Source organism: Megalobrama amblycephala, linkage group LG15 (genome assembly GCF_018812025.1).
Source record: "Megalobrama amblycephala isolate DHTTF-2021 linkage group LG15, ASM1881202v1, whole genome shotgun sequence".
Taxonomy (NCBI): domain Eukaryota; kingdom Metazoa; phylum Chordata; class Actinopteri; order Cypriniformes; family Xenocyprididae; genus Megalobrama; species Megalobrama amblycephala.
This window is the reverse complement of record NC_063058.1, coordinates 26,638,478-26,651,712: the sequence shown is the minus strand read 5'-3', so window position 1 is coordinate 26,651,712 and position 13,235 is coordinate 26,638,478.

The window sequence follows — 13,235 nt, the reverse complement described above, 5'->3', positions numbered from 1 at the left end:
GTCCACGACCACCAGCTCTTCCAGGAGCGATTCATGTGTTCCACCACTGATGCATGGAAGCTGTGGTACTACATTTCTTTCCTAACAGTCTTGCATTACTGTTAAACAGCCATAAATCAAACAAGTAAACAACAAAAATACTGGAACACAGCAGAGTCTGTGAAAGTGGTTTTTGGCTCATTATTTTAATTCCACCACTCCCAGCTCTTCCCGTAGCGTGCCTCAGGTGTTCCGTCGTTGCTGCATCAATGTCTGAGTCTGTAGCATTTGGGCTCTGCCTCTTCGCAGCATCTGAGGGAAGAGGAAATGGTTATAGAAAAAAAAATCAAAGGCAAAGTTTGAGGTAAATGACATGCAATTATTTTGAAAATATCTTTATGGTCCTAAATTTAAAATACAGTGGAACAAGATTTTGTGTCCATTTCATGAATGAAGGATTAGAAAAAGGTTTTCAACATGTATTACATGTTATTTTACTGTATGATAATCTTATGTCAAAATTAAATGTGTTTTAGACCAAGGAGGCTAAAGGCTGCAACCCTTAGCATCAGTCACTAGAGCATCTCTTGAGATCAGGGGAGTGAGGTTTAGACTCACCCTCCTAAACCTAACTCTCATCTAGGTCATGTCACCAATGTAGCACATCAAATTCGCACCTGCCCTATCCAATGGGAGTTGGACACTCTAACAAGGAGGCTAACCCCTAGCGTCAGTCGCTAGAACATCTCTTGAGATCAGGGGAGTGAAGTTTACACGCACGGCTCTTACTTGCCTACGTCTGTTACACTACTAATAGTGTACTTGATTGTATTTGTCAGTGTTCGTGGGTTCATTGGTTCACTCTGTCTCTCTGTGAGTGTGTGTTGCTGCTGATGAGCTGATCAGTGTCAGCTGGGGCTCAGCCAGTCCATTAGATGGCAATAGGCTTGTTTGAGATGCGTCTAGCCTCGCCTGAAGTTCAGCCGAGAGTAGTGCAGGCAAGACGAACAGTTCTCTGTTCTCGTAGTGGATCAGAACCTACGAGATCAAAGGCGGATATCGCGGGATTCACACTCGTGTTGCTGATAAACTGGATGTAATTTAAGTTCTGTTGCTTTTATATGTTGCTTTTATGTGACAGTACTATTTAAAGACCCCATTAACATGCAGTTAAGTGCATCATATAAAGGGAATATTAACATAGTTACAATACATATGAAATGAACTATTTAATATATAAAAATATGTGGGCATTACATTATAAATACATTTTGAATATATTTATCATATATTATTCTTATATTTTAAATAATTCATAAGTGTATTTTCTATGATGAGTATATTTAAAAGTGTATGAAAGACGGGTTCAAGTGGTAACTAAATACATTTTTTTATACAGGGATAGTATGTTAAATGCACATTTTAGTTTGTATTCAGATGAGTACACTTAGATGTTCTTAAGATTATCTTAAGAAGTACCAAAGAAGAATGTTTAGTATGTTAAGTACAAAATAAGTGCACAGAAATAGAGCACTTTAAGTACACTATGGGAGTGTACTAAGTATACTGAAATTAAGTGTATTTAGTGTACTTTTATTCACCTGGGATTGTCAACAGTGTGAAGCACAGCTCACACAGAAGTCACTTTCAATCAGCTTTCTGTTAAAAACTGTGTGGATTCCTATTGAAATGTCTGGAATTTAACAACAGTAAATGTGACTGCACCTTAACTCTGTAATAAGGAAAGATGTTAAATCAAGACTTGTTTAGAGAGAATTCTTGACAGCCATTTTTGAGCACTGTTGAATCATAGCACACATTTAAAGCTGCAGTGCTAATGAGTATTACCTGCACACAGGGCCGTCACTAGTGAGGTGAATGGTGGTGACAAATATAGGGGCCCCCACTGCCCAGGGGCCCCACTAAATCCAGTAGTTATGCTATATATTCTCCTACTCTTATGAATCATTATAGTATATACATTTGTTGGAAAAAATCTGGGTACCAATAACATGATGAGAAGGACAGGGAAGCCAGGAAAACTGGCTTGATGGGATGTCCTGCCCTGATCTACTTTCATGAGAATAAGACACCGAGCCACCACCCATGCCCTGCTGCCAGTACTTCTGTTTCATTATATAGGAGAAAAAAATGGGTATGTCACAAGGATTATGTGAATACAACTTATTGCTCATGATTATTAGCTTTATTTAATAAAATAGGAGCACATTATCTTCATTAAAAATTAAGACAATGAGAAATTATGTGGTTTTATTTTATATTTCACTGCATTCTTTTCTATTTCTGAATATTTATCTCAACTTTTAGACATCTGACTAGAAAGACATTTTATAGGCATTCGGCTACGGTCAGTGTCACTACTGGTAGCATGAGGCGATAACTGGACCCTACAGAGGTTGCACAGGCAGTCCCACTCCTCCAGGATGGCACATCAATGCGTGCCATTGCCAGAAGGTTTGCTGTGTCTCTCAGCAGTCTCAAGAGCATGGAGGAGATTCCAGGAGACAGGCAATTACTCTAGGAGAGCTGGACAGGGCCGTAGAAGGTCCTTAACCCATCAGCAGGACCGGTATCTGCTTCTTTGTGCAAGGAGGAACAGGTTGAGCACTGCCAGAGCCCTACAAAATGACTTTCAGCAGGCCAATGGTGTGAATGTCTCTGACCAAATAATCAGAAGCAGACTTCATGAGGGTGGCCTGAGGGCCCAACGTCCTCTAGTGGGCCCTGTGCTCACTGCCCACTGCCCCGCACCGTGGAGCTCGAATGGCATTTGCCATTGAACACCAGAATTGGCAGGTCTGCTACTGGCGCCCTGTGCTTTTTAGATGAGAGCTGGTTCACCCTGAGCACATGTGACAGACGTGAAAGGGTCTGGAGAAGCTGTGGAGAACGTTATGCTGCCTGTAACATCATTCAGCATGACCGGTTTGGTGGTGGGTCAGCGATGGTCTGGGGAGGCATATCCATGGAGGGACGCACAGACCTCTACAGGCTAGACAATGGCACCCTGACTCCCAATAGGTATCGGGCAATGTTCCCTCTAAGCTGCGCGCGTGCGCGGCCGCGCAGAAGAAATTATTGCCGCGCAGAGAACAGACATGAAAATGATTGTAGTAGTTTAAATGAGAAATAATTGCAGTGCTCTGGACAACCGCTATAGAGTTATTGTCGCTATAGAGTTGGAACCGGTGAATGCGGTTTACAGGTTTCATAGAAAGAGAACGATTGAGCGCGTGCGCTGGCTGGCCCTGAGCCAAATCAGTCGCGGTAAGAATACTGTAATGTTTGCGGACTAAATACATCAATACGAGAGGCAACGCTAAATGAAAAGAAATGTGAAATAAAATGTCATGTTTTAATGAAAAGTGGTGGAAATAACGGATGATGGGCACAGAATGCTAACAAAACTCTGAGACATTTACAGTCACACACCCAACACAGGTGTAGCTTGCAAACTCAAAATACATCAGTGATATACCTCAGTTTAAATAGATTATTGTATGTGGTGGTGGTGGTGTGGGTTTCAGGGATGTTTAGATAACTATAAACGAGTTAACGTTCACTTTTCTTAAAAATATTCAGCTATCAGTTTAAATGCTTCAGTTTGTTTTCACTATATAATATATGAAAACAAATGGAAGCATTTAAACTGATATAATACTGTATATCAGTTTAAATACTTAAATATTATATTATATTTTATTATATTATAATGTAAGCCTAATAAAAAATTTATCTCACAAGGGGATTGTTTAGGGCTCCTTGTCATGAAAAATCTTAACCCCCTGGTATATAAAATCTGGGAAATTCATAAGCAATAAACATGTAATTTTGATGGTTTAACACTGTCTGTTGCTAATAATTGACTGTACAAAAACACATTATGGTTGTCCCAAACCATCATTGTAACTGCTCATATTATATTATTATAAAGGATTGAACTGTCCTGCAGGAGGACAGAAATTATTTTTTAATAGAATTTCTTGGTAAAGACTGGTACAGTTAATACAGCAATGTGAAAAAATCTCAAGTAACCTAAAATGTGCTTAATTTAGTGACTGAACTGCTTGTTTTCAAACATATTATTTAATAAATCACTAAGTTACATCGAGGGTCAAATAAAATAGAAACGGCACATTAAAGTTAAATGTTACAGTTGCATGATAAAACCATTGTTTTGTGTGTGTGTTTACGTTCATTGTACAGGTCTGATATAAAGTATGTTTTTGCTCAGGTGGCCAAAATGTGCGCTCAACAGAGAAAAGTTTTGCTCAGCGAGAAAAAAAATTAGAGGGAACATTGGTATCGGGATGAAATCCTTGGACCCATTGTCAGACCCTACACTGGTGCAGTGGGTCCTGGGTTCCTCCTGATGCACGACAATGTGTGGTCTCATGTGGCAAGGGTATGCAAGGCGGTGGGCTGGAGTGTTTTGCCGGGGGAACAGACGAACTCACTGTTGTCCGCCTGGATTGTGGGGACGGAAGAGTCACTGCCGTTGGTATGAAGCCGAAGCCTGCTGCTGTCCGCCATGATGGGGAGGATCAGGGAATGGGGGACCCGGTGCACGAAGCCCGAGGAGCACCGTGGGGTGTCCAGCGCCACCACCAGGCATTGCGGAGGAGTTCACCCAGCTGGTGGAGGACTCCGATTTTTTTCCCTGGTGTTTGTGGCAGTTGTTCTTAAGGGGCTGCCACTTTATTTTCATTTTGCTGTTTAGCTTTTCAAAAGTCATGGTGTACACTACAGTCTCCAGGCTCACGGCATCCCAGACTTCAATATTTTAATGATTCATAAATGCTGAGAAACTGACCATCTTGAGATTTCGGTATGGCAGCACACTGTGAGTGTTTATAAACACCATTTGTTGTTGGCTTTTGTCATCTGATAGATCTTTTAGACCTGGAAACAGTGACGTTATAGGGATGTGAATTGCTATTGAAATGACTGGAATTCAACAACAGTAAATGTAACTGCACCTTAACTCTGTAATAAAGAAAAGGTGTTATCCACTTATCAAGTCATGACGTAAGGACAACTGTTTACAGATCCAAGCCTCTACTTGTTTAGTGAGAATACTCGACAGCTGTTTTTGAGCACTGTTGAATCATAGCACACATTTAAAGTTGCAGTGCTAATGAGCATTACCTGCACGCAGGGCCGTCGCCAGTGAGGTAAAAGGTGGTGACAAATATAGGTGCCCCCACTGCCCAGGGGCCCCACTAAATCCAATAGTATGCCTGAGAATCTTGCGGAACAAAAAAGTTATTGTTTTTAATATTTATAAGCAATATCACATGAGCAAAATTGCTGTTTTGAACCCAATGCAGAATCTGGGTGAAGAAATCTTTTGCCCACATTTCCTAGATAATAAATCATTCTGGACCCCTCACATCCAGGCTACTTTTCTGTTGCCATCTGGTTGGTGGTACAGATCACTGAGCATCAGAACAGCCAGGCACAATAAAAGTTTCCTTCCTCAGAGTCAGATCATCTACCTCATGAACATTTAAATGCCCCACTAGGCAATAAACATGTGCAATACACAACACTATACTCATTTCTTATTCACTTTTGGACGTATATAACAAGTTTTATTTATATAGCGCCTTTCCAAGGCTCAAGGACGCTTTACAATGTAGATACAATAAAGAAAACATAGCTCCAGTAGAGTAGACAATAAACAAGATGTGATATATAAGAACAAAGATAATACAAAGTATTATCTTCAATACACTTAGTTTGATTGCATTACTTATAAATTATAAGTAGATTATACTAATTTATGGACATAATTTGAATGTGTGAATAAATTTAAGTTAAATGGACTCAGATTATAAAGTTTATCTCCTGACTACACCCCACACTGGTTTGGTGCTGCGGATTCAGCAACGCCATTTTATCATGGTTGAAAGTGTGTACTTCCTGCAGAGGAGAATATGGTGAGTAAAATAGGTTAACGACCACATTTTATTTTGACACGGATTGAAAGATCAAAGTTAATTAACAATTTAAATACAAAAACGGATGGATATACTCCTGTTTTATATAAGTTCAAAGCCCTCTTTAACGGCAGACTATCTTGTTTTGTGTTGCAGGTCCGAAAGAGATGCTTTGGAAGCGTAAGTACTGCCCTCATAACTGTGAAAAAGAGAACAGCTATTTTAAAGGTCCCGTTCTTCGTGATCCCATGTTTCAAACTTTAGTTAGTGTGTAATGTTGGTGTTAGAGTATAAATAAAATCTGTAAAATTTTAAAGCTCAAAGTTCAATGCCAAGCGAGATATTTTATTTAACAGAAGTCGCCTACATCGAACGGCCAGTTTGGACTACATCCCTCTACTTCCTTCTTTAATGACGTCACTAAAACAGTTTTTTGACTAACCTCCGCCCACAGGAATACACAAGAGTTGCGTTTGTAGAGTGTGTTTGTTGCCACGAAACGCTGTTATTTTCATCCCGCAGTCCAATCACCGGGTCTGATTCCGGCTCAAATTGATAGGGTAAAATTAAAGACATGTTTACAATAACACTGAGCGCGTGCATCTCCACGTTATGGTAAGAGGTGTGACCTTTCCGGGCAAGGAGCGCTAAGCTGCTGTCGAATCACAACACAGGAACCGCTGGCACAATCAGAACTCGTTACGTATTTCCAGAGGTGGAAAGTCCAGGGGTCAGAAAGTAAAAGTCCTGCCATATATTTTTTTCCACCCACTGAAGCGGTGTTAAAGTTAATGAGATAAATAAGTGATTAATTGAGTGATGATTGACCATTATTGAAGACACCTGATGATAACAAGCAGAATCACCAAAGGAGAAAATCACATTTTTTAAGATACCATCACAGAGGTCATGGTTTGCTTTAGTTGGGCTCTTGACCCTTGACTTTTTAATATTAGAATTTGTTTGGGTTGTTGTAACTGAGTTATAACAGCCAGACAAGCAAAGAGAAAAGATGGTCAGGTAATGTTGGTTGTGTTTTCACATAATCATTATTTGATCTGAACTCAGCCCAATCTTTGAGTTAGATTTACATTATTGATTACAGCAGCATTGTGATTAAACAGAAGATCAGCTTTATCGATAAAATATGAAGGATTTCTTAAAAGTTGTTCTGATCAAAAAAAAAAAAAAATCCTTTCATTTAGGCACACACAGACATCAAGAATCAGCCTGTGAATCTCAACGACGGTGACAAGCAACATATTCTGATAAACAGATCAACTCTGAACATTAGAAAAGAAGCTACTAAAAAGTCCCATAAAAACAGCACAAAACAAAATAGTGAGAATAAAGAAAATTACTAAAACAATTAAGCTCATAATTTATTCATGCAGCAATGCATGATGGGAGGCATGGATGCATTTTGATTGGTAGCACCCAGAATGCACTGCAACATGCCTAATTATTCTCACCACTGTTGAGATTCACAGGCTGATTCTTGATATGCGTGTCTAAATGTGAGCCTATTTTTCTAAGAACTTTTGATGAAACCTTTGAACTATTGTGGAAAAAAAAAAAAAAAAAAAACTGGATCTTGTGCTGTAGAGTCACAGTGCTGCTGTAATCAATAATGTAAATCTAACTCAGAGATTGGGCTCTAAATGAGCTCAGTGATTCAGATCAAATAATGATTATGTGAAACATAACCAACACCACCTGATCATGTTTTAACTTTGCTTGTCTGGTTGGTTTTAATGCAGTTAAAACTGCCCAAGTAAAATCTAATATTAAAAAGTGAAGGGTCAAGAGCCCAACTAAAGCAAACCATGACCTCTGTGATGGTGTCTTAAAAATTGTGATTTTCTCCTTTGGTGATTCTGCTTGTTATCATCAGGTGTCTTCAATAATGCTTAATCATCACTCAATTAATCACTTAATTATCTCATTAACTTTAACACTGCTTCAGTGAGTGGGAAAAAAAATATGGCAGGACTTTTACTTTCTGAGCCCTGGACTTTCCACCTCTGCGTATTTCTGAAGGAGGGACTTCATAGAACAAGGAAGTCATCAGCCCGTTTTTATGACAGTGGAAACAGCGGTATACAGATAAGTAAATGATGTGAAAAATACTGTGTTTTTTTTACACGCGAAACATGAACACATGTTATATTGCACACTATAAACACAATCAAAGCTTCAAAAAAACCACGAAAAATGGGACCTTTAACATTATAGGCTCAAACAAGAGAAGTTATACAAGAACAGAACAATTTCCTTGTTTTCATCTGGAATGTTTGTACATTTTTTAAATCACTTAAAGCTCAATATGTACTCTTATCCCGCCTTATCAGCAGTGTCACGAGGTGTTTTTTGACACCTGTTCTGAGTTTGATTACTTTATTCACCTGCATACTGCACAATTACGTGTAAACCATAATGTCAGATACCATTATAAAGATTATAATGTTTGCTCTTCACAGAAAAGGTGTCAATGCCAGATGGTACTTCACAGGCCAGCTCTTTCTACGGTAAACCAGGTGCGCACAGGTACATTCACACCATGTCGTAATTACCACGATTATGAGATTCCAACTTGTGAAGAGCATTCACGTTCTTGTAGAACTCGTAATTACAACTGGGAATTTTCTCCAACTTGTACCACATGACCACTGCACCACCTGACTACTGCGGATTCAATTAGCCATTGATAGTGTTACCATAAAAATGCATAATTCCCAGTCCACAGTCCAAAGAACATCACATGTTGTCATCTCGATCATCATATCTGTCTTTGTCAATCTTTTTCTTTCTCTGTTAGGATGCAGCTGAAAAGGACTCATACAGACAAACTCTAGACTACCCTAACTGTATGAATCTGTATATTTTATTCAGCAGGTAATGGTTAACCTGGGAAAAGGTGAGCTGGAACCCAAAATTCTGCAAATATTGTGAACTAAACAAACCATATAGTTTTGATGCAGTTTGTTGTGATTCTGCGATAGACTGTAAATGTGCTTAACAAAAAGCTAATTTGTTAAAACTAGTTTTTTATCTTTAATGAGGAAAATATTTTCAGGACCTGAAAAAATTCATGTTTCATGTCAAATTTTGGAATTGAATTGAAATAAAACAAAATTGTATTAATTGTTTTGTATCGGCCCTCTTGGCCACTTGGCAACATTATAAGAAAACATGGAATTCGTTTCCATTGCTATGCTGATGATACTCTGTTATATTTCATTACAACCAGATGTAATCTCTAAATTAAGAGTGTGTTAAAGGGATAGTTCACCCAAAAATGAAAATTCTGTCATCATTTTCTCACCCCCAAGTTGTTCCAAACCTGTATAAATTTCTTTGTTCTGCTCAGTATAAAGGAAGATACTTTGATGAAAGTTTGTAACCAGGCTGCTTTGGGGCAACATTGACTTCCATAGTAGGGAAAAAATACTATGGCAGTCAATGGTACCTCAAAACTGTTCAGTTTCTCACATTCTTCAAAATATCTTCATTTTTGCTCAACAGAACAAATAAATTAATACAGGTTTGGAACAACCTGAGGGGGAGTAAATGATGACAGAATTTTCATTTTTGGGTGAACTATCCCTTTAAAGAAGTAAAACATTGGATGTCCAGTAATTTTCTTCTATTAAATTCAGATAAGACTGAAGTATTACTTATTGGACCAAAAACCTGTACACAGAATCTCTCAGACTGCAATCTGCATTTAGAAGGAAGCACTGTTACTCCATCCTAGACAGTTGAAGGATTAGTTCACTTCCAAAAACATTTTTCCTGATAATTTACTCACCCCCATGTCATCCAAGATGTTCATGTCTTTCTTTCTTCAGTCGAAAAGAAATCAAGGTTTTTGATGAAAACATTCCAGAATTATTCTCCTTATAGTGGACTTCAATGGGCACCAAACGGTTGAGGGTCAAAATTACAGTTTCAGTGCAGCTTCAAAGGGCTTTAAACGATACCAGACGAGGAATAAGGGTCTTATCTAGTGAAACCATCGCTCATTTTCGAAAAAAAAAAAATGCAAATGTATATGCTTTATATAAACAAATGATCGCTTACACTGTATGTCCTACGCCTTCCCTATTCTACTTACGGAACGAACGCAGCGCCAGTTCTGTTTTTTTCCGATCATCTTAATACCATGTGTAAACAGGTCCTTGGAGACAAATCTGGACAGCAGACAGGCCAATCAAGCACATCTACTGTAAAGTGTCTACAAAACCACTCCGATGTAGTACGTGCAGAATGAGGCCTGGCATTGTCTTGCTTCCCAGGAAAGATGGCATCTGGATGGCATATGGCATATACGCCTCCATGTCAATGGTACTTTCACACTAATGCATGTTTCACACCCATGCTGTTTGCATTGCATGCAGCCATATACATGACAGATGTTTGCTTTTGCACCTGTCGCTGATGAAAGTCTAGTTGGTCCCTTTCGTCTTTGGGACTGAGAACTCAATGTCCATTTTTTTCCAGAAACATGCTGAAACATGGACTCATCTGCATACTTTTCCACTGTATTTTGGATCATCTGAGATGAGCTCGGGCCCAGAGAACTCGACACCATCTCTGTATAGAATCGATAGCTTTCTCTTTGTGTAACAGAGATTCGAGTTGCATTTCTTGATGCAGCGGTAGACTGTTGTAACGTCTGGACCAATCAGCCACACAATTATTCATTGTATTTAATGAATTACCCATAAACTCACTCTCACTATCAAAGTTCTCTGAACTCATCCCCCTAAAACTGTAACCAGCATCCCAATGTTGCTAGCACACAGGCCAACCTAGGTGTCCTGTTACAGTTATATGGTACTTTTATGATCCAGAAGAATTCTGGAGAGACTAGTGACTCATTCTTCCTGAGAAGGACAAATAAACTCTCTTAATCCTATGTATTCTCTATATAACCACTTGGGAAATGTATAAACATGTATCCAATTTTCCCATCTCATGACTTTCCTTTTATAGGCTTTATTCTATGTATTAATTCTCTCTTTTGAACTATTTTGGTATTAATGTTCCATAGTTGCAAATGTATAGTTAACTGAGATCACATTGGCAGCATGTTTGGTATCTACGGACTCCAACTTTAATTTCCTTAATTTCCGGTTTGCTCAAGGCTGTTGATCTGCTGAAATGTCCAACAATGCTGTAACCTCTTGCTTCCTGTACTCTGCTTTAGCTCTTCTCTCTCTCTCTCTCTCTCTCTCTCTCTCTCTCTCTCTTGGTAAACTGTATGCATGTATGTGTGTGAATGTTAGAGTAGTTTAAGTGTTTAGTCTAGTTAATAAAGTCTTGTTCATGTCACACGTAAGGTTGTCCGTGTTTTGCGCTCATATACGGGAGTCCCTATTCATGTCGGTCCTGACTACAGGCTTTTAGAAGAATAAGATTGTTATTTCCCATAACCTGGAAATGAACATTTCTTAGAATTAATAAACAATTAACCCTGTGTGTTCATTGAACAACAGGTTAATTGATTGTAATATTAATTTTATTACATTAAGTTAATTTTATTAACTGATTAAAATATTAATAATTAATTATAACTAGTTATGATTAATTATTCATATTTATTTTGAGCTAATTTGCTACACTGTGTTAAGTAACAACGGTTTTACAAAGTACTCCCGAGTCCATGTGGCTGTTTTTAACACAGCAGCATGATTGCTTCTCATGCAGTGCCATCTGAGGGCTTGAAGTTTCCTGACTTGCCATACACAGACTGAGATTTCTCTTCTCAATTTTTAAAAGTGTTTTGCAGTCATCAAAATCAAAATTTGTTTATTTATATTTACAAAATACAATTAATTTGGCCAAAACATTTATTTATTAATTTTTGCTTTGTCAGTTAAAGGATTAGTTCACTTTGAAATGAAAATGACCACAAGCTTTACTCACCCTCAAGCCATCCTAGATATATATGACTTTCTTCTTTCTGATGAACGAAATCAGAGAAATATTAATAAATATCCTCAGTGAACAGGATCAATGAGTATGAGCTAAAGAAATATGAAATTTTAAGTAAGATATCTAGCGTCAGTTACACTTTTTCCGTAAGTTGAATAGGGAAGGGGTAGGACGTAGCATAAGCTTTGTGAACTGCGAGAGTTTTACACTACAATATTTCTCAGATTATGTTCATCAGAAAGAAGAAAGTCATATATATCTAGGATGGCTTGAGGGTGAGTAAAGCTTGTGGTCATTTTCATTTCAAAGTGAACTAATCCTTTAAGGAATGTGTCAAGAGAACTAACGAATCACAGTTTCTTGATTTTATTGATCAAACAGAATAGGTGTGATGTGGGCAGAACCTTTAGTATTAGTATTCTTGCAGCAGAAGCTTGTCACCAAGACAAATCCAGTGTATGTGTAAGCATACTTGGCAATACAGCTTATTGAAAGGCTAATAGATTCCTATTACCTCTATTACTATTATTCTCCGAACAATTGTAACGTCATGTGACCGCACCCTCTAACCATCGCAAAGGTTCGCAACTCGAGCGCTCGGATTGGAACAGTATAGCCTACTAAAGTCTGTCATTATCACATGAAGTTCGGTCAAATATTTGTCACTTCATTACAAATTGACACATATAGCTAAATGTATCACAAACACTTTTAGGGGTTGTTTAAAATGTCTTTAACATATGCTATGTGTGTTATAAAGACTCGCGAAAGCCGACGCCTCAAAATGACAGATATGTCTTTAAAAATGATCGGTGAACATTCGAAACAACACGCAAGCTGCAATCTCTCCAAACATCCCTACCTCTAGACCCCGCTAGAAATTCTACGTTCCCAGAACATTCTCAGAACCTCCCCACTGGTGTTATTATGAGAACAAATTCGTAATTTAACGTCTTTTTTCTCATAATTTAATGAGTTTATTCTCAACATTTTGTCTCGACTTTTTTCTCGAAATTTAAAGACATTTTTCTCATAATTTAACAAATTTGTTCTCGTAATTTAACAACTTTCTCGTAATTTAACGAGTTTATTCTCAACATTTTATCTCGACTTTTTTCTCGAAATTTAAAGACATTTTTCTCATAATTTAACAAATTTGTTCTCGTAATTTAACAACTTTCTCGTAATTTAACGAGTTTATTCTCAACATTTTATCTCGACTTTTTTCTTGAAATTTAACGACTTTTTTTCTCGTAATTTAACGAGTTTATTCTCAACATTTTATCTCGACCTTTTTCTCGAAATGTAACAACTTTTTTCTCGTAATTTAACGAGTTTATTCTCAACATTTTA